A 20,402-nucleotide genomic window follows, 5' to 3' on the forward strand; every position below is an offset into this window, starting at 1 on the left:
TGTGTAAATGTACGAAAGTTCCTAACAGGAAGAGATTTTCTTCAGCAACATGGACCTTATAGCTATTTTTGAGAAAAATGTAATATTAACAGGGAAAACTGAGGAACGGCAAACAGCAACACTCTATTTTCATCTCCTGTATGTTTCAGATTATCTAAAAGGAGACATATTTTTAAGTCAAGGGGTTCCAAATGTTTAAACAAACAAAACCCAACAACAACTCAATCAGCTATGCACTGGCTACAAGATATAATATAAATATAAGAAGGCAGTTTAAAACTAAAAGGAAAAGAAATATAAATTGCAAAGTTCTATATTGTAAACAATGAATGGGGCGCCTGGGTGGCTCAGTTGGTTAGGCGACCAACTTCGGCTCAGGTCATGATCTCGCAGTTTGTGAGTTCAAGCCCTGCATTGGTCTCTGTGCTGACAGCTCAGAGCCTGGAGCGTACTTCAGATTCTGTGGCTCCCTCCCTCCCCCTCTCTCTACCCCTCCCCTGCTCACGCTCTGTGTCTCTCTGTCTCTCAATAATAAATAAATGTTAAAAAAAAATTAAAAAAAAACAATGCATGTAAGGGTTCTATACCCCTGTTAATAGCAAAATACATAAACCTTCAGACTAAATATATTTTGGGGAGAAAAGATCATGATTTAAGGTTTAATCATAAAATGTTCATGTCATTCCTAAAATTCTATGCTCCTGTTAACATAAGATTGAATTCTGCAAAAGGAGCAAAGGCATTGGCAATATTAAAATGAGATAACAACATGTATATTGAAGATTTTAACCAATCTTTTTCAATGTCTGACAAATCAGTCACAAAAAATATTAATGATATATAGTGTTTAAATGTATTATTAATTAATTTACTTAGTATATATGTTTAAAAGACTATAACCAAAACCCATGGAAAACTTTTTGTTATTAAAATTGGTCATATACTTGAGTGCCTGGGTAGCTCAGTCGGTTAAGCGTCTGACTTCAGCTCAGGTCATAATCTCATGGTTCATGGGTTCGAGCCCCATGTTGGGTTCTGTGTTGACAACTCAGAGCATCAAGCCTGCTTTGAATTCTATGTCTCCCTCTCTCTCTTGTCTCCTCCCCCCTTTCACTCTGTGTGTGTGTGTCTCTCTCTCTTAAAAATAAACAAACATTAAAAAAATTAAAATGGGTTATATACTGAGTGTGGGGAAAAATAAACCTCAACAAGTTAGCACCATGCAACTTATTCTTTGGTCACAGTGTATTTAAACTAGAAACATAAAGATAACTTCAAAGCATCAAATTATTTAATTTTTTTTAATGTTTATTTATTTTTGAGACAGAGAGAGACAGAGCATGAACGGGGGAGGGTCACAGAGAGAGGGAGACACAGAATCTGAAACAGGCTCCAGGCTCTGAGCTGTCAGCACAGAGCCCGACGCGGGGCTCAAACCCACGGACAGTGAGATCATGACCTGAGCCGAAGTCGGACGCTTAACCAACCAAGCCACCCAGGCGCCCCAAAGCATCAAATTATTTAAAGCAAGATGCTGTAAATAATTTCTGTGCCAAATAAGAAAATACAATGCACATTAGAAAATTCTATGAAAAATTTTAGAGATGCCTGGGTAGCTCAGTCCATTAAGCATGTGACATCAGCTCAGGTCATGACCTCATGGTTTGTGGGTTTAAGCCCCACATCAGGCTCTATGCTGACAGCTCAGAGCTTGGAGCTTGCTTCAGGTTCTGTGTCTCCCTCTCTGTTCCTCCCCCTCTTGCTGTCTCTCTCTCTCTCCAAAATAAAGATTAAAAAAATTAAAAAAAAAAAAGAAAATTCTATGAAAAATTTTAAAAGTCTAAAAAAAAATCATGTTCAAGAACTTAAAGAGCCAGGCGCCTGTCTGGCTCAGTTAATAGAGTGTGACTCTTGATCTTGGGGCCATGAGTTCAAGCCCCATGTTGGACATAGAGTTTACTTTAAAGAAGAAGAAGAAGAAGAAGAAGAAGAAGAAGAAGAAGAAGAAGAAGAAGAAGAAGAAGAAGAAGAAGGGGAAGAAGAAGGAGGAGGAGGAGGAGGAGGAGACAACGGAGAAAGATTCAATATGGTTGAGTTGTTATTCAAAAGTCCCTTGCCTATTTTTAAACATTTTTTTGATGTATAGAATCAGTAAAATATCAGATCATCAGAAGGTTTATATTTATTTTTAAGGGAGATTTGTAGTCTGATTTTAAAGTTTAGAATGTAAATTTAAATATTCAAGGTTCTGCCATATTTAAAACTTCAGTAAAACTAGAATCATTGGAAGTGAATACAATTTACCAAAGACAGATAAGTCGACTAAGTAACAGAATAGACTCATAGTCTGTCACTGTATCTATAGAAGCGTTGTCACTGTAGTTTATATGGGAAATGACGGACCTCGATCAAGATTGCTTAGAGCAATTGGATATCCTGATGGATAAAAATTAAATGGAAAAAAATTAAAAAGTCCATGATTCCCCAATATATCATTCATAAATATTATTCAGGGTGTATCATGGAGTAAAATGTATGACCATGTGGCTGCCTTGATTCTACATTATGTAATCAAATTTTTATTTACATCATATATTTAATATTAAGTTCTAGAGGTTAATATTAACACATTTAGCTTCCTTCCTAGACAGTATACTTTTCCTTGTTGGAAACAAAAATGCTGGTGTATTTTAATTCACTTTAGTCAGAACTCTTTGGTAGTAACTGATAAAAACTGAATTTTAAATAGGCTTGATAAAAAAAATACTGTCTTCCTACAAAAGAACAAAGATTACATGTTGAGTAGACTTTGTATGATACCTATTTATTTTTTCTGATAACCCTGATTTCTCAAAGACTGCAAACATTTGCAATATGCAATATGCAAATATATTGATACCATTTTCAATATACTTATTATCCTGGGGAATATTATTTTAAAGTCTTCGGATATACTAAACTGTGATTCAACAGACCAAGTCCTGCAAATAAATAATTTTAAAGGACTTGGGCTTGATAAATGTCTCCTCCAAAGTCTTTGTGTTGTGGAATTAGGAATAGATGGGAAACAATTTTACCATCTTGTTTTCCCTCACACAAAATCTTTCTCTTCTTCCACCTAAGTGTGAGTAAATTGAGATAACTTCTTATGTCTACACTACCCGGGGTAATATTGCAACTTAAAACAATCAAAATTTAGAGTTATTTTTGGACACACATTGTCTCATTTCACTAGAATAGAAATGATAACGAGTGTCACTTTGTAGAATATTCTCTAAAGAACATCATCTGTCATGATATGTTTCTGGTCATTTTCTTTCTCCTCTGAGATTTTGATATCTATTTATCTTCTGGAACTATGGTACCTGTACAGTTTTATCAGTAAATAAGAAATTAAATGGGACGGTTTTGTAACAGATGAGACTCATCTTTCTTATATTTTGACCTTGTCGTCTGTTCTCCAATATATGATGGTATTCCATGGAAGAAATTTTAGTGAAATGCGGCATGCTATGCTACATAACGTACTGGTTTAGTACTCATCATTTCTGAATTAAAATTCCCTGATCATGTTCTCCCCATTGTCATGTGAGGCTGATTATCCCTGCTTGATGGTAGAATTGAAATGGCTAGTAAAAGAACTTGGCTCCAAATAGTATTAATAATTCTTAGTAATATTGAAAATATTGTGTTAATGTTAATATGGTTATCAGATTTTAATATTAATCTTAATGGTATATATTCGAATGCATTTTTGTCATGCTTATGCATCTAAATGCTATTGTTATGTCAGTCCTTAGTGTATTGAAGGCGTATTCTAGCAGGGTGAGGTGTTGTAGGAACAACTTTTATGGACTGTGCCTCTAGTAGGTATTTAGTAGAAAAGTTATATCATTTTTCATAACCTGAAATGTATATCTATACTATAATCAAAGTTTTAAAGAACATATTTCTTAGAGTGATTATACTATGAAAGCAAACCCACCCTACTTCCCATTCTCCATAATTACACCACCCAATTTTTCATATTGTTACTTCTTTATCTTTATTTTCCATTAAAATGTCATTCTTTCAGATACCTCGTTTACTTGTTCCTTACCATCACTCTACTGTAATCACTTCATAATACTTACACATCATCAAACTGATATAATATTATTTTTGTGTTTATGGACTTAACCACTGTGGCATGAAATTTATCAGCCTTGTTTACCAATGTATGTATTCACTGTGCCTAGCACAATGTTAGGCATACAGATATTTGATCCTGTACAAAGAGTTGTTAAATTATTTCAGGCATCAGATTCAATGACAGTGGTAAAAATACAATCCCAGAATTAAAGTGACCTTAAACCATGAGGATTAATTTCTTATTTATTAATACGTCTATTTTAGACAAACTAGGGTCTGTATCCCATATCTCCCCACCCCAGGGATCCAGTCTATTAGAAGAGCCACTAAATTGACATTTTTCTCTCCTGTGGCAGAGGGAACGAGATCTCACTAGGTTTATCTGTTGGCAATTAAATTCTCCTATTTGGCCGTGACTCAGACCACTGCCTTTTACAATTAGTTGGCCTAAACTAGTCAGATGGCCCGAGCAAATGGGATGTAATATATGATAAAATACTATTGAATAGGAGGGCAGAGAGATGAAAATATTTGGCGGCACAATGCAGTAAGTATTACAGTTCATAATAACTGACAGAAAGGTAAATTTACTGAGCTATAATCGTAATCAGATATACAATCATATCTGGTAAGTATTGCCAAATTTATCAGCAAATCTCCCTTGATTAAATGTCAGGAATAGAGAAGTGGGTTAGATGGAGCCGAGATACAATGATTTTATTAACATTTCTTACATTTTTATGTTTCCCACTAGCAAACAGATTTTTTCCTAATCATCTGTTAATTTAAGGAACAAAACAATTCTAGGAAGGTACAGTGAATTATCTCTCTCTTAATCTGGCTGGTTTAGATATATTTTTGACCTTTTATAGCCTGGCTTGTTCTTATCCTTCTGTTATTATCTTGCACACTTAGGATACAATTGACAGAAATTGACTTCGATGGTATGATGTTGATCTGAACTTCCCTATCTACAGCTGCTAATATTATTATCACTTTCAAAGAAAAACATTATTGCTAATAAAATGATCCGTTGGTTTACACAAAGGTAGCAATGAGTTGTTGATCACCTCACAAGCAAATTATTGATCAATTCTGTTTTAAAAAATCACATAACTCTCTTGGATTTTTTTTCTTTATAATCTGCTATTTACCATAGAATAAAAATTATGAAAATATCTACCTTTGCGGAAAATAACTACTTATTGTCTTATATTTTAATTTGTCTAGTTTTATAAGAAGATTAACTATAGGACAGATAAACACAGGAAATATTTGAGACTGAGTCCATTTTAAGAAATGTCCTAATTATAATGCTGATGCCAATCAGTGCTCATTTGAATGGAATTAAATTAATCCAGATTGCAGTGGTAATTAAGTCCCTTGTCAGTACCTATTGAGACTACAGAACCTTTGCCTTCCCACCATAAACATATTAAGTTTGATCAGGAAACATTAGTTCTAAAAGAAAAAAGGAGGGTTTGAACATGCACTGAAAGAACAACAAACGAGATATTAACCCTACCTAATATTTTCAACTAAGTGTAAGTCATCTAGCATTATATAATTTACTTTATGCACATCTGATTTCAAACAATAATGGAGGCATTTGATCTGCAATAAATCACTTATAAAACAAGAGATACCAGAACTTCAGTAGTCTATAGGAGAGCTCAGTGAAATCTTAATTCTGTATGTAAAGGCCATCTTAGCTGGAGGATGGGTATTTAAAATCTTAACTGTTGTTCATAATAAGACATAGCTTGTGTTCTAAGCTACTTTTTTATCTTAATGCTTCATCTTGTTATAAAGCTAAACTATTTTAACTCTGTCAGAGGTTGTTTTCTCTTTGAACCTAATCCAGTACCACATGGATCATCCTAGCCATCCCCCACTGCTTGACTATAATCAACCTGCCGACATAAAGAAACAGCTCCCACCATCCACCATCCATTTACGTATTTTTCAGTCCTATCTGCATATGTACAGGCATGTTAGAATTATTACAACTTATTCCTGTGAAAAAAGATTTTACCAAGTAGAGTACAGTTGTTTACATTCCCTTTTGTTTAGTATTAAAATAAACAATGTAGGGGCACGTGGCTGGCTCAGTCTGTGGAACTTATAACTCTTGATTTCAGGGTTGTAAATTCAAGCCCCACATTGGGTGTAGAGTTTTTTAAAAAATTAAATCAAATTAAAAGTAAGCAATATTTTCCAAAGTTAGTTAGGTCAGCACCATTCTCTCCCATCACCTTCAATGGGGTTCTTACGTATTTGTAATATATTGATTCTGTTATACAGTCTGCATTCTATTGAGATCCTTCTCTATCCTGGATATTTTTTTTAGATATGCAGAAAGTTCAGTGGGTTTTAACAAATGCTTAGTATCTTGGACCCACACGGCAGTGCCATATATAGGCCATTCTTTTTATTCACAGTGGTTATGTTGAGTAAAGTCACTGTGAACACTGAAGTTTTGCATATTGAGCTATTATTTCTAGGAGGAATTAAGGGTGAGGTTTCAATATTTTGGTCACAATATTTTTTTAACCGATCAATACATACCTTTTCCAAATGTGTGTTTCTGTTTATAGGCACCGTGTGTGTGTGTGTGTGTGTGTGTGTGTGTGTATTGTGTGTGTGCATATGATTCATTGACTTTGAACTCAAAGTCAACAGCATTATAACTCATGACTGAATGAAGCTTTTCTAATACACATATTTAATCTGTAAAGAATAACAAATCCTTTTTTCCTTAGGAACACTAATAGTATCTCTCACAGAGCAAAAGCTGTACTTTCGTAAAGTTTATCAGTTTTTCTTTCAGATGGTGAATCTGATGTTATATCTGAAAACTTACATTTTCTCTTATAATTTTTCTATAAAGTTTATATTTTTGAATTTACGTCTATGTCTATGGTCCATTTTAAGTTAAATTTTGTGTAAGATGCAGGGGTTTAGTTGAGTGTTTTTTATTATTGTTTGCTTCTTGTGCATATGGACATCAAATTTTTCCAGCATCAGTTATTAAAAAAGGCTATCTTTCTATAATGAATTGTCTTTGTGCCTTGGTCAAATATCCATTCACTTTGTTTGGGTTGGCCTATTTTTGTGCTGTCTTGTTCCATTAATGTGTCTTTTCTTTTGCTAATACCACACTCCATTGATTACCATGACTTTATTGAAATCAGGTTATTCTGAGCCCTTTCACTTTGATTTTCTTTTTCACATGATGCTTCAGAAATTTCCTTTTGCTTTAGCCATTCCAGGACCTTTGCCTTTCCACATAATTTTAGAGACAGTTTGCCAATATAGACAGAAAGCTTCCTGGGGTATTGAAATTACATTGAATCTATAGATAAAATTAGGAACAGATGGATCTTAATATTAACTTCTTTCCTCCATGAAAACAGTCTCTCTCCAATTTTATAGATCTTCTTTAATTTCTTCATCTGTTTTCTAGTTTTCCATAGAAAAACTTTGTACAAATATTTTGTTAATTGACACCCAATACTTTCTTTGATGCTTTTATAAATAGTATTATTTCCTTAATTTCACTTTGCAGTCATTCACTGTTGATACATGGGAAAGTGATTGACTTTTATATATTAATCTTGTATGTTACGATATTACTAAACTTGCTTAACAGTTCAAGCAGGTCTGTTGTAGATTCATAGAGATTTTCTATGTAGACAATGGTGTTGTTTATGAAAAATGAAGGTTTCATTTCCTTCTTTTGAATCAGAATGGCCATTATTCCCTTTTCTTGCCTATCTCCCTCGATAGTACTTCTGGGAAAAAAAAATTTAGTGGTGATAATAGAGTAGGACATCCAAATCTTATTCTCAGTCTTAACAAGGAAACATTCATTCTCTCACCGTTAAGTATGCTGTATGTTTTCTTTTTTTCACATGTATCTTTCTATTATAAGTGTATTGCTTTGCCAATGGGGCTGTAATAAAGCAACACGAACTGTGTGGCTTAATCGAAATTTCTTGTCTCACAGATCCAGAGAGTAAAAATTTATAATAAAATGAAAAATATAAAATATATTTTCATTTTTATGAGGGGTCCTCTATAAATATTTTAATTTTAAATATTTTATATTGCATGTTAACTTTTTAAGAGTTTAATTTCTAGAATTTGTTCATTGTTCATTACAACACTGTAAATATCTCTTTTGATTTGCAAAGGCAAAAATTTTGACAGTATTTTCTATCAAGGGTTGGCAGTTTGCTGATAATCTTAGATAAGTAATTATAGGAATCATCACATAAAATACAGAATACAAATGAAACCTAACTAATTATGGCCGCAGGCATAGTGTCAGAGAAACTAGTTAAGCTAGAATTGGCATTCCATTAAGTACTAAACTCTGATAAGTGGCATACATGCTTCTTCTATTTAATTTAGAATCATCGTAATTAAAAAGGATTTATATAGGGGCGCCTGGGTGGCTCAGTCGGTTGGGCGTCTGACTTCAACTCAGGTCACGATCTCACGGTCCGTGAGTTCAAGCCCCGTGTCGGGCTCTGGGCTGATGGCTCAGAGCCTGGAGCCTGTTTCCGATTCTGTGTCTCCCTCTCTCTCTGCCCCTCCCCCGTTCATGCTCTGTCTCTCTCTGTCCCCAAAATAAATAAACGTTAAAAAAATTTTTTTTTTAAAAAGGATTTATATAAATAAATTGGTTTTGAACAGTTTTAACAAATATCAAGAAAAGCTGTACCTGTGTTCCAAAGGCAATATGTTTATGAAATGATAAGTATTTTATTTCCAGATCAAAACCTGGGTGTCTATCTGCTCAGGAGAAACTAGACTTAGAGCAAAAATTAATTGAAAACATGCGCATGGCAGTTGTTAGATGGAATATAATTTGATAATTCACATCTGCCCCTATGCCCCACATTCTGGGTAATTCATTGATCTTTTATATTTTGTATTTGAAACATTCATTATTTAGGGGTGCCTGGGTGGCTCAGTCGGTTGAGTGTCCTACTTCGGCTCAGGTCATGATTTCGCAGTCTGTGAGTTCGAGCCCCGCGTGGGGCTCTGTGCTGACAGCTCGGAGCCTGGAGCCTGCTTCTGCTTCTGTGTCTGTCTCTCTCTTTTCTACCCACTTGTGCTCCGTCTCTCTATCAAAAATAAATAAAATTTTAAAACTTTTTTAAACATAAACCATTTCATATAAAATAATATAAACTGACATGAAATTAAAGAACAAGAGTACTTACGTCTCAGTGAATTTGAAAAATTACCAAATTCCAACATTCAAAATTACAAGACAGAAATGTTGTGTTTTTTTATATATACATTTATTTATTTTTGATAGAGAGAGAGAGAGAGAGAGACAAAACACAAGTGGGGGAAGAGCAGAGAGAGGAGACACAGAATTCAAAGCAGGTTCCAGGCTCCAAGCTACCAACTCAGAGCCCGTCGCGGGGCTCCAACCCACAAACCACCAGATCATGACCTAAGCCGAAGTCCGAAGCTTAACTGACTGAGCCACCCAGGTGCCCCAGAAATGTTTTAAAATAAATCTTTTCATAGAAAATAATTTTTGTATGAATAGTTTCTGGGGCACCTGGGTGGCTCAGTCGATTAAACATCTGACTCTTGGTTTCGGCTCAGGTCATGATTTTGCGGTTTCATGAGTTTGAGTCCCATATCAGGCTCAGTTCTGAAAATGCAGCCTGCTTGGGATTCTTTGCTTCTCTCTCTGTCTCTCAAAATAAATAAATAAACTTAAAAAAATAGTTTCTTTAAAAAGTGATGTAAAAGTCATTGAAAAGAGATTTCACAACTTTCTATTATATAACAAAGGTTGAAAAAACTGGTTTATGATATGTTCAGTTCACTTCTTGTAAAATAAGGAGGTAGACTAAATATATAATTATTTTCAAAAAGAACATGGGTTTTTTACTGGTAAATGTGCCTCTTTTCACATTACCTGTGTCAGTTGACAGTGTCACCAGCCTCACAATTATTTTAGATCCAGGATTGGAGTGATTATTTCTGGATCAGCCCCCTGAATATTCATCCTCATATAGTCAGCTGTAAACCTTCTGGATTCATAACCTTCAAAAACTCATCATTTTTGCTTTTTCTGTCTCTCTTGTCTCAAATGGTCTCACTATGGAAAATCTTTGTGTAAAAATATCACCAGGCAATTGAAAATATGAATCTAACACTGAGAATAGGAAGCAAGCTTAGCTACCTGAAGGAAAAGGAGGCCCCTGGTGAGGGCTGTGTACTCTCATGCAAGCCTGGATACTCTACAGGAAGAGATACAGGCACAGAATCCCTTTCTTTACTTTCTTCTTTGTAATTTTTTTATGTTTTTATTTTATTTTTGAGATAGAGAGACAGAATGTAAGTGGGGAAGGAGCATAGAGAGAGGGAGACACAGGATCCGAAGCAGACTCCAGGCTCTGAGCTGTTGGCCCCAGAACCTAACATGGGGCTCGAACTCACTGACTGTGGGATCATGACCTGAGCTGAAGTTGGACATTTAACTGGCTGAGGCCACCCAGGTTCTCTACACAGAATCCCTTTCTAAGGAGATTATGATGCATATCAGACAACACCAATAAACTCCAAGGGTACTAATCATCAATCAAGGTATATATATATATATATATATATATATATATATATATATATATATATAAAGGGGCACCTGGGTGGCTCAGTCGGTTAAGTGTCCAACTTGCGCTCAGGTCATGATCTCATGGTTCCTGGTTTGAGGCCGGTGTTGGGCTCTGTGCTGACAGCCTGGAGCCTGCTTCAGATTCTGTGTCTCCCTCTCTCTCTATCCCTCAACTGCTCTCACTCTGTCTCTCTCTCTCTCAAAAATAAATAAACATTAAAAAAAGATATATACATAAAAATGGATAGCATTAGCTATATATATCTGTTTACAAATGTAACATTTATATATATATATATATATATATATATATATATAGTATATATGCTAGTAAATTTGAGAACCAAAAATAGTATGTTTCAATGTATATTTAGGTATGATGTGCTTCATAAACCAAGAGGTAGATGTTGCATTATTTTCTCATGACTAACACAAAATTTCATAGTTAAAATATTAAAATACAAAAATTCATGAGTGCCCATTTAATAAATGAACATTAAATAAACTACAAATTTATTTATCTCTATTGGTTTAAGTAAGTTTCCTTGGAACATAATGCAGATTCTACAATATAAAGGATAATTGACTGCTTTGTAAATAAAATCAAAAAAGAGAGAGAAAAAACATACAGGGTATTTTTTTCGAGGTCTCTACTCATTTTGCTATAGTTGAACCACAGAAAGCAATACAGTTTGTTCCGGGAAATGCATAAGAGTAGAGTGGAGTTTGCAGGCGTTGGGTATATACATCCTAGTTCTCCATGAAAAAAATTGCTTTAGGAAGGTTCCGTAAATCATTTACAGACTTACCTCATTTTTCATTGATCTCTCTCCATATGTGATGTAAGCTTACTATAACACATTTATTATACAAAATAGAGATACTTGCACACTAATTTGGCCCACATTTATATTGAACCCATGTGGGATCTCACTTTGAATGGAGAAATAATTAGGAGAGTGATTCTTAGAAGAAAAATTGGTAGCTATTTATTCTGGATTCCTCAAAGTGATTTCTACATTGCTGTAGAACATTGGTTCTCAAAGTTGGTGCCATGGTGAGAATCATTTGTGAAGTTTTTTTTTTTTTAACATACTAATACTCCAGCCACAGTTTGGTCATAAGTTTTGTAGTTTCCTATATAGTGTCAAGATTTCATAATGCTAATATGTATAAGTCTTGCCAGAAGTTAATGGGTTGAAGAATTTTAAATGGTGGAAAAAATACATGTCCATATTTTAGAATTTTATTTTTCCCATATTTTACCATTTTAAATATTTAAGTTATGATATAACATATGCATGTATAAGTGTCAAACACACTTATGTGTGCAATATGTCATATCATTCCTAATGTTATTTTTAATGAAGGTCATGTTTGGGAGATGGACATATTTTATAAGCATTATTAAAGTTATTATTGCTTACTTTCTATTAAATAGCCCCAGTATTCTGTATAAGGCTAAATTTATCTCAATATTTATAAAAGTAATTTAGTCCTCATCCATCAAATCTGAGATACACTATTTGCTGTGATGTAAAAATAAGATAGATACAAAGGAATTATCGCTCTTAGGACTTTTACTTACAAATTCCACTTACTACCCTAGCTCACTTATGCAAATTCATGGCAGCACTGAACTTAAGACATGGGAGCTGTTTGAGTCAAACCCATTTGAAATGTCATTGCTAATCTCTCTCTGTGCCAGTCCTCATCAAGGTTGACCTTCCTGATTGCCAGTTACAGCCTGACATAAATGTAGTGTAACCACCCCAGTGCTATAATTGACCTTTAACTGCAGTCTAGCCATGATCCCTTTCAGTGATCTAATAATTCCATGGTACAAATATCATTCATTTGTTTCAATAATTATTGCTGACACCTTGCATTGCCTGTGTCTCTAAAACAAGCTGAATAAGAACAATGAGTCTTGTATTTCATCCAGAGGGTATTACTGAACTATGATATTTTAAAGCATTATTATAAAATATTATATTTATTTTCTTTTGTGAAAGTAGGGGATAATGGGGAGATATTTGAGTGTCGGACTGTACCTTTGGTGTGTGTGGTGAGAACATTTAACATAAGATTTTTCCTCTTAAATACTTAAGTGCACAATTCAGTATTGTTAACTACAGGCCCAATGTGTTGTGTTTCAGATCTCTAGAACTTAATCATGTTGCATAACTGCAACTTTATAATCTTGAATAGCTGGTCCCTGTCAACTACCATTCTACTTTATTTCTAGTTCAGCTATTTTAGATTCCACATATAGGTGAGATCACACAGTATTTGTCTTTCTCTGGTTTATTTCACTTAGCATTTGCACTCAGACTATATGCATGTTGTCACAAATGGCAGGGTTTCTTTCCTTTCTGTGGCTGAATAATATTCCATTGTGTGTGTGTGTGTGTGTGTGTGTGTGTGTATACACACACACTACATTTTCTTTCTCCATTCATCCATTGATGAATACTCAGGTTGTTTCTATGTGTTGGCTATCATGAAAAATACTGAAATGAAAATGGAAGTGCAAATATCTCTTCAATAATTTTTTCATCTGCATGGTTTTCAGTGTGTCTTTCATATCTTTGGTTAAGTGTATTCCTAAGTATTCTGTCTTTTTTTGGATAAAATTATACATAGATTTGCTTTCCTAATTTCTTTTTCAGATAGTTCATTGTTATTGTCTAGAAATATCACTGAATTTTGTGTGCTAATTTTATATTCTATAACTTTACTGAATTTGTGGTTAGTTTTTATATATAAGATCATGACACATAAAAAAATTGACTTCTTCCTTTATAATTTGGATGCACTTTATTTCTTTTTCTGCACCTAATAGTTATGGCTATTACTTCTAGTCCTATTGAATAGAAGTCTGAGAGTGGGTATCCTTGACTTGCTCCTGATTCTAAAGGAAAAGCTTTCAGGTTTTTGGCATTAAGAATGGTGTTATTTTGTGGTCTTTTGACCTTCTATGTTCCTTCTATACCTAGTCGGAGAGTTTTTTAATAATGAAAGTGTTTTCAACTTTAACTGATTTTTTTGCATCCATTGAGATGTTCATGATTCTTATCCTTTATTAGTGTGATGTATCAGATCAGTTAATTTGTGTATGATGAATCATCCTGGCATCCCAGGAATAAATCCCACTTGGTCATGGTATATGATCACTGTAACGTGCTTTGGAATTAAGTTTGCTAGTATAGTGTGGAGGACTTATGCATTTCTATTCATAATGATATTGTAATATTGGCCTGCAGTTTTCTTTATTTGTAGTGTCTTTGTCTGCCTTTAGTAGCTGGTTAATGCTAGCTTCATAAAATGATTTTGGAAGCGTTCCCTCCTCTTCAGTTTTTAAGAGTTCAAGAACTATTGGCTTTAATCCTTTAAATATTGGGTAAAATCCACCAGTAAAGCCGAAAGCTCCTGGGCTTCTCATTGTTAGTGGGGTGGTTTTGATCACTGACTTCATCCTCATACTAGTTGTAGGTCTACTCAAATTTTCTATTTCTTCATGATTTAGTCTTGGTAGCCTGTGTGTTTCTGAGGTTTGCCATTTTTGCTTATCTTTTCAAAAAAAGAATCTCAGTTTCATTGATTTTAGTCTATAGTTTTAGTCTTTATATTGTTTATTTCCACTTTATTCAGGATTGGTTGCAATAAAATTTGCATCAAATTCATGGGATGCCTGGGTCACTCAGTCAGTTAAGCATCCGACTTCTGCTCAGATCATGATCTCACGGTTTGTGAGTTCAAGCCCTGCATCTGTCAGCACAAAGCCAAGAGCCTGCTTCGGATTCTGTGTCTCCCTCTCTCTCTACCCCTCCCCTTCTTGCACTCTGTCTCTCCATCTCTCTCAAAAGTAAACATTAAAAAAATTAAATATATATATATTTATTTATATATAAATATTTATATATATTTATATATATTTATATATAAATTTATATATAAATATTTATATATATTTATATATATTTATATATAAATTTATATATAAATATGCATTTATATATTTATATTATTTATATTTATATGTATCTTTATGTATTTATATTTATATTTATACTTATATTATATATTATATATGTTATATTATATTATATTATATATTTACATTATATTTATATTATATATTATAAATTATATTTATATTTATTTTACATATTTATATAAATATATATTTATATTTATATATACACTGTGCACAGTGTATAACTATGTATAGTGCTGTCTCTTAATGAATTTTTAGAGGGAGAATTTAACAACATGTATTATATCAGCTTTTTCTTACCTGTTAAATAATTTAAAAAATATATTTAAGCAACGTATTTTATTTTTCCAGTTTTATTGAGGAATAATTGACATACATCATTGTATAAGTTAAAGATGTGAAACACGATGGCTGGGTTTATCTATACTCTGAAATGATTACCACATCTCTATCTTCTCACATAAATATGACAAAACAAAAGAAAGAAAATAAGAGAAAAAATCTTGTAATGAGAAATTGTGGGATTTACTCTTAACTTTCCTCTATATCCTACAGCAGTGTTAGGTATAGTAATCATGTTGCATAACTGGAAATTGTGGAATGCTGGGTGGCTTAGTCAGTTAAGTGTCTGACTCTTGATTTTGGCTCAGGTCATGATCTCAGGGTCTTGGGACTGAATCTCATATCAGGGTCCGGAGCCTGCTTAAGATTCTCTTTCTCCCTCTCTTTCTGCCCCTCCCCTGCTCGTGATCTCTCTCTCTCTCTTTCAAAAAAGAAAAAGGAAAAAGAAAGAAAGAAAGAAAGAAAGAAAGAAAGAGAAAGAAAGAAAGAAGGAAAGAAAGAAAGAAGGAAAGAAAGAAAGAAGAAAGAGAGAAAGAAAGAAAGAAAGAGAAAGAAGGAAAGAAAGAAAGAAGAAAGAGAGAAAGAAAGAAAGAAATTATATCTTTTGACCACCTTCCTCCAATTCCTCTTCCCTCTACCATCCAACTCTGGTACTACAAGTCTTGATATCTTTTTCCAAGAGTTTGGTTTGTTGTGGTGCTTTTTTGTTTGTTTTAAATTACAAGTATCAGTGACTATATGGTATTTGCCTTTCTTTGCCTGACTTATTTCATGTAGTATCAATGCTTTCAAGTTCCATCCATGTTGGTGCAAATGGTAGGATTCCCTTCTTTTTTATGACTGAATAATATTCTGTTTACATACCACATCTTCTTTATCCATTCATCCACTGATGGACATGTAGGTTGTTTCCATGTGTTAACTATTATAAATAATGCTGCTATGAACATGGGGATATAGATATTTTTTATTTCCTTCAATTATCTTCCTAGAAGTGGGATTGCCGGATCATATGATAGTTCTATCCGTAATTCTTGAGGACCTCCATACTGTCTTCCATCGTGGCTGCACCTATTTACAATGACACCAGCGGTGTGCAGGGGTTGCTTTTTCTCCAGCCAACATTTGTTATCTCGTGTCTTTTTGATAAGGACCATTCTGAGAGGTGAGAAGTGATACCGCATTGTAGTTTTAATTTTAAGCAACATATTGTAAAGGAGAAAACAGATTGTTGTTCTACCCTGTGCTAAAATGTGAGTACAGGTCTGTCACAAAATTTTGATGTGCTCACTGCATAGTCTTACATTGTTTCTTAGCAAATATTATCATTTAAATAGCACTCGCATGGTAAGCAAAAGTGCCTGATTAAGACTGATTTAAATACTAACATCTAAAATGTAAACAAAGAAAACATGTTTTCTTTATGTAATGTGAGGCATCAATACAGTTATTTAATCAAGAGTTATTAAGGTCCTATGTAGAATAGCTTATAGACTGTTTGCAAAGCTTAGGGGAAAAATTGTGCTACTATCTCACCTAATCAGTGAATTAATTCTGCCATTTATATCTGGTTATTTGTACTCCAGGTTTAATTGATTAGTTTTCTTTTTTTGTCAGTTGTTTTTGAAGGCTATAATGCTTTTTAGGAAAAGTGGCCCTAAAAATCTCTTCAGTTTTTTTTTTGAAACCAAAATAAGTACAGCAAACAAATTGGAGCATTGATCAAAGGATTTCCCACACTGCTTCTGTAAAATGTTGATAACCCCTCAGTCACAGGACTATTTTTATGTTTCAACTGGATAATAGCTGTAACTCTAAAACAGAATATAAACATTTTTATATTATTTTGCTCGAGAGTGCTTGGGTGTCATCTTACAAGAACACCAGCCAACGGTGGGGGCCAGGAGGCTAGGGTCAGAGAGAGAGAGAGATAAGATCTATTTATATACAGAGATGGCAGCCAATGTGTTTGGTATGTATGATGTCCAATACCTTCTAGAAGTGATTTTCCCGCTGGATCGTCTACAACGTCTCTTTACCACTCACCCATCTTCCTGACATTACAACTGAAAGAAATTATGGTGACGCTGTCCCAGACACTTGGGAGCTGATAATAGTGAATATATCATAGGGAAATGAAATGAGATGAGAGAGCTAATCTCCAGAATACCTAAGAAGATGTGGCAGGGGGATAAAGCACTAGCTCTCTCAGTGGCAATCTTAGGATGTCTGATGAATATTCCAGGTGAAGAAAACAGATACAGAATATGTTTACTTTTAGTTAAAAACTTGTAACCACAAAAATGACTTTTGCATTCTATTTGGCAAAATAATTGTTACTTGGATGAGCAAAGAATATGATTGAAGTACCTATTTTGGAAACATAACTTTCCTTTAATCTATTCACAATATCCATTTATTTGATGGCACGACTGCTCACATAATTCAATGTGACCATAATTTTAGTCATTTCAGATATGGATACATGACATCTGATTGTCAGGTAAATGCCCGTGAAATCATTCTTCCATGCTTTCTTTAAACCTTTTATGCAAGTTATCACTTTATACAACTATAAATTTTATGTCCACCTGTGTTCTAAATAAAATACTATCACTCCATGAAGAATTGTTAGTTTTTAGTTATAACAGTCAGTGCCTGGTGTTCAAACTATATGCCAAAGCTACTGATAATGAAAATCTGTTTCTCTCTCTCTTTTAATAAATGCTTTCCTATATCAAAAAGCTCTGAATGGTAGTGAATTATAGAATTTCAGTAAAATCTGAAGATGTACTATTTAAAAACCCAGTCTGAAATATGATTCTCCACAGTTCTTTCCTATTTGGAGTTGTGACATGTTATGTATGAAGATTACTTAACAGAATGCCCAGAATTTAGGAAGTGCTCTATAGTATTAGTAATTACTATGTATGCTCACCAATGATTGCTGCCCAAAGTTGTTTAGAAACTTTTTTTAATGTGTGTTTATTTTTGAGAGACAAAGAAACAGAGCATGAGTGGGAGAGGAGCAGAGAGAGAGGAAGACACAGAATCCAAAGCAGGCTCCAGGCTCTGCCCAACATGGGAATGGAACCTCCAAGCCATGGGATCACGACCTGAGCCAGAGACGGACACTTAAACGACCGAGCCCCCCAGGTGCCCCCCAAAGTTGTTTTATATTGGTATGTCCTGTTACACAGAACTGCATAGAATAATGCTGTTTATAACAAAAGTCATGACTTAGTATTGGGTCTTGAAGGCAATTTAGTGAGTTGCAATATCTATTTTCAATTTTAAAAAATATGAAATAGAATAGACTCTAATTGGGTAAAATGGAAAATTGGAAAATAATGTGTTTCATAAAGTATGGATTTTGTTTCTGAAGTATTTTCTTTCAGACTATATCTCCATATCATAGGTGTGCATGACATGTGATTACGATGTGTATTATTTTTCTTATTGTGGTCACATATAGATAAAAGTCTCAAGTCTAAGTAAAATTGTTTAATGAGTTAACCTTAGGAATGTTAGAAATATTTTATATTCTCCCTGAAACTTTAATCTCTTTAAAATGAAGTCGTCTGATTTTATTTTGAAGAACATTTTTTTTTCTAATTAATTGACAATAAAGTGTATATGTCAAGAGAAAGGGAAAGAATTTGAAGATACTCTTTTTTTAATGTTCTTTTAGTTTTGAGAGAGAGAGTGAACTTTAGTGGGGAAGGGGCAGAGAGAGAGGGGGACAGAGGATCTGAAGTGGGTTCTGTGCTGACAGCAGCGAGACTGACAAGGGCCTCAAAGTCACAAACTGTGAAATCATGACATGAGCCAAAGTCAGAGGTTCCACCGACTGAGCCATCCAGGTGCCCCTAAGGATACTTTTCACATATTTATTTCTTATTGATTTACTATTTTAAACAACACATTATTTTCTTTGCTTCAATTTTTTGATGTTTATTATTTATTTTTGAGAGAGAGAGAGAGAGAGAGAGAGAGAGACAGAGTGCAAGCAGGGGAGGGGCAAAGAGAGAGGGAAATACAGGATCCAAAGCAGGCTCCCGGCTCTGAGCTGTCAGCACAGAGCCCACCCGAGGCAGGTCTCAAACGCACAAACCATGAGATCATGATCTGAACTGAAGTTGGTCGCTTAACTGACTGAGCCACCCAGGTGCCCCAACACATGATCATTTTCAAAAGGACTAAATAAGTATTGGGAAAGAGTGCAGTAGGAATATTCTTAAAACTTCCTGATAATACAAAAACACGCTTTGCAAGTATATATTTTTTCTCCAGATTTTGATCATTGAGAATTAGATTTCTATCTGGTTGTTTGCGTTTACGATCTCTGTGAACAACTTTTGCAAGTTTCAAGGTATTTGTCTTAATCCTAACTTACCTTTAAAAGAAATTGTGTTGATGATATAAGAGTATGGAAAAGATAAGGCTCATATTTTTAGGGTCGAGTTAACTTTTAGGCGGCATAAATTGTCCTTTTCATTGTCCCGAGTAAATTGGATTATTGCTGTCTTAAAAAAAAAGAAAGAAAGAAAGAAAGAAACATGCAGAAAAGGATGAGGAAAATAAAGGTTACGAATCAATTAACCTACATTGTAATGTATATAATAAAAATTTGTGAACCTAAAACTTATCTAAAATATAAAGCTTGCTAATTAAAGAAAATGAAAGTTGAAATGACCCATTGATTCCAAATAACTTAATTTTATATCATTATAAATTATGTAAAATGATGCAATAAATCCAATATCCAACAACATTCAAGCATGCATAGCACCCTTGCCAGGCATGCAAACAATAGGAAATTATGACCCATGTACATGTAAAAAAGAAGAAATCATTAAGCCAAACTAAGAAATGACAGAGGACAGAAATACAGAAAAGGACTTTGAAATAAATCTCTAAACTTGATACTTCTTATGCCCAAGAAGATAGAGTAAACACGAGCACAGGAAGAGCAATAGAAAAACAAAATATCAAAGGAAACACTGAGTGATTAAAATTATAATATCTGAAGTGAAAACGTCACTGGATGTAAGTCCTATATTAGACACTACAGATAAAAAGATCAGTGAATTTGAAGGTATAGTAATAAAAGCTATCCATAATTAAAGACAGAGAAATATAGAGAAACCAGTGACATGTGAGATATATGAGTCAATGGAGTCCCAGGAGAAGTCAGAGAGGAGGAGCTAGAAAAACCTGAAAATTTAATGCTTTCATACATATACATATATATATAGAGAGAGAGATAGATGATAGATA

Source organism: Acinonyx jubatus, chromosome C2 (genome assembly GCF_027475565.1).
Source record: "Acinonyx jubatus isolate Ajub_Pintada_27869175 chromosome C2, VMU_Ajub_asm_v1.0, whole genome shotgun sequence".
Taxonomy (NCBI): domain Eukaryota; kingdom Metazoa; phylum Chordata; class Mammalia; order Carnivora; family Felidae; genus Acinonyx; species Acinonyx jubatus.